Below are 3,778 nucleotides of genomic sequence, written 5' to 3' on the forward strand. Positions count from 1 at the left end.
GATCCACCATTATTTGTAATAATCTTATTATTTCTGCCATTGAAAAAAAAAAATTTGATACCCACTGATTTATTTTTTATTTTATTATTTTCTTTCTCCTCTCTTTTCTGTCTCTCACTCTCTCAATATCTTCTGTCTCTCTCTGTCTTTCTCTCCCTCTTCTCACCCTCGTCAATCGCGCCGGCAACCAAAGCTCATTGTCGCCTTCGTCAAAGTCCGGTCATATGTCGAACATATCGGCACGAGCCTCCTTCGTCTTCTTCGCTACTGCAACTCGTCTTCTCCGGTAATGGTCGGATCTACCACGATCGTTGCAACACGATCTTTGCAAATTCCGACGATTTGCAGAGTCTATATATAGTTCATGCTCAGAAGGTTGCAAGTCTTTATTGCTGGAGTGTATCCCTAAGGCGCCAGAGTTCACGGAGTTCGCGCCGGAGTTCATCCCTTGCGCGTTGCGAGATCTTAAGCCGTGTATGACGCTGAAAAGTAATATTACCTGAGTTCTCCTATAATTACTTCATTTATATAATTTGTTCTTTCTGATCCGCCATGGTCACATGTATTAGCGGTTGGTGTTTATATAACGAGCACTCCAATTCATGTTACGCATGTAAGGTGGGACCCACACGATTTTATGAGTGATGGGATTTTATATATAATTAATTTTATATAATTAGGCTTTGTTGGCTTTTTAGATTTTAATTTTTAATTTGAGACGAGATATGATATTTTTTAAGAGTATAGTAAAAAAAATTAGATGTAATATTTTTTAAAAATTTTTAACTATAACAAAAAAATTAAATGTGATATTTTTAAAGTTTTTAACTATAAAAATCTAAAATTAAAAACTCAAATCAAGTGAAATGAATAATGCCTTAAAATTTGTTGGATTTTTTGTTGGTGTTAAGTTTGTTTTTGATTGTCAATTGTTCGAGGAAGTGTTCTAAAGAGTAAACTGACTTGAGAGAGAGAAATGAGGAGAGAGAGGGAATTTATTAATTAAAAAAATTGTTCTATAAAAAAATTCTTTACACTACTACAAAAAAAAAAAAAAACAATATATAGAATATGAAAAATAACCTATAGAATATGAAATATAAACTAATAATGTATTAAAAATTATGAAAAATAACGTACCAGATATTTTTTAGTGACATAAATAATAGATTTAAATTGATAAGAGGAATAACATAATGTTATCTTGTTTATGACATTTTTGAATATTCTCCTATTTGGACTCTCTAAACCGTGAGACCCAAGCCAAGATAGGGCCTTATTCTCTTTACTCCTTAAGAAATTTAGACCCTGTTACGTAAATGACAGCAAGTTGGCGACTTGGCCTTATTCTCCTTATTCCTTAGGAGATTTAGACCCTCAAATAAAAGTGACAGTCTTAAGATAGAGTAGCATGTGTATATTTTTTTTGGGATAAAATTATTTTGGTACCCTTTAATATAAAAAAATATATCGTCAATACTTTGTGTTTTTGATTGTATTTGTTGACGGTGAAATCTTATCAACAGAAATACACCGGATTACCGTCCAGTAATCAGTCGGGTTACCGGCTAGAACACGTGATAACAACTAGAATAATGCAACTGGTCATGTATGGATCCTAAGAGTGCTCTGAATATGAATGAGAATGCAAAAAATAAGAGAAATGCCAGAAATTATAGTAATTTACTCTTAATGAAAGAGTTACATCCACTTTGAGAAAATTTTTACTATTTTCTTTATTCTTCAATTACAGAGGTTTTACTCTCCCATTTTTTTCATCATCCTTCCTCTCTAAGGCATTTCCCTTTTATATCTCATAGATTACACATTGGAGGAAACCGAGACAAATGGTTATCTGACGATTTCTCTTGAGTAGCTTATTATCCTACTCGCCTAGACTGTAGCTTTTCAGTACCTTTTGGAGTGTTCATCTACCTACTTTGTCTACTATTGCGGCACTGTGGATCTCCTATGATCTCTATTGGTCCGTTTTAGGCTGCTAATATGCTAGTAATAATTTTCTATGCTATTAACTTTGTTTAAGCTCACAAGTAATCCACGAATTTCCCTCATGTCACCTCAGGGGATACTCTCGGGATCTAGGTCGGAGGACTGAACGTCCTACCCTCTATATCTCCACTGGGTTTCCCCATTTTTCCATAACAGCGCCGATTTATGGGGGTTTGGGATCTGCCTCTGTCTTGGCAGTTTGAAGGATCGGGTGTCGGCTTGGATGTTGCTGGTTACAGACTTGCTGTTGTTGAGCGCTTCTTCAAGAATTATTCTAAAATACCTTGGGGCGGTCGACCCTTCTCTCATTGGAACAGCACTCATCCTTGGAAGCTGACCCTTTGGCCGTCAAGGCCTGTCTGCTGACTGACGTGGCATAGTGATGGCCACGTGGAGCTCAGTTGTTGTCCGACGTGGCAAGGTAGATTTTCCCTCACAACAGTACCTTTACTTTTAAAAACAATTCTTTTGATACACTATTAATTATTGATTTTTAGGACATAAAATATTCATTTTCCGTACTCACTAATTAACAACAAACTAATAATCTTTTTTAAAAATTATGAAAATACTTTAAAACATTTAAAATTTTAAAAATTAAAATAAGTGAAAATGTTTTTAGAAAATATTTTTAAAGTTATTAATTTCTATGTAATTAATGAAATGTACAAATTGAATATTATATGTCACAAAAATTAGTCTCTAAATATTGAAAGAAAGTTTTATTAAAAATAAAGATATCGTTTTAATATTATTAAAAATACAGTGTATTAATGAAATATTTCCCTATAACAGAAAATACTAAAATACTAAAATGAAACCTTCAAGCTTTGGTTTACGTAGAAACTGTTTTTTTTTTCCTCTTAGAGTACCCATCATGGATTTGGGATACCCATGGGATAACTCGATAACTCGTTAATTAAAGTATGTAATTTATTATTTTAAATTTCAATGCATCATTCATGGATACTCTGTACTAAAATGTGTTCAAAAGTCTAAAAAGAAGAAAAAGTTAGACATACAGTAAAATTTCACCATGCATGTTGAACTAGGGAAAAAATTAATTTAAAAAAAAAAATTATAAAAACCAATATCATTAAAATAATTGCTACGTATTTTTGTAGTATAAACGTGAATATCATTAAAAATAATTATCAGGTGATTTTTGTAATTTCTAAAATGTTTTCAACAAATAATTGTTATATTATTTCAACTCCACTCTTATAAATTTGCCATACAGTGAAATGGGAAACCTCCTTAGCTTCGTCAAGAAGGATAAGACATGCAACTGTAATGAAATGCCTGGTGCTTTCCTTCTCTCTTTTTGGTCCCCCTTCTTTTCTCATTCTTCTCTTTTTAATTTCTATATAATTATCGTATCTTAATGTGACTGTCCAAATGAAAATTCGACAAGTTATATTGATTTAGTTTGGATTATTTTCACCAACGTCTTTAGATTATCTGCTTATGTTACTATTGACCCGGTCAATCAGATTTTGATGCAGGGACATACTTAAATTTATGATGCAGGGGCATATTTAAATTTAAGATGCAGCCTATGTAGCCAGGGCCTCAAGGACCTGTCTGTTGAGTGCGTCCACAGATGCGTAAGAGACTTTTCAAAATAAGGGCCTAAACGAGTAGTTTTTTTGTGTGGATTCCCAAATCTTATTCTAGATAATGTTTTAAGGTATTTGATTGCGCTTCTCCCATTAGTTGTAACTTTCAGAAGGAATAGTTGTGTCACTCCTACATCAATTGGTATTAG

Source organism: Morus notabilis, unplaced genomic scaffold, assembly GCF_000414095.1.
Source record: "Morus notabilis unplaced genomic scaffold, ASM41409v2 Scaffold1057, whole genome shotgun sequence".
Lineage (NCBI taxonomy): Eukaryota > Viridiplantae > Streptophyta > Magnoliopsida > Rosales > Moraceae > Morus > Morus notabilis.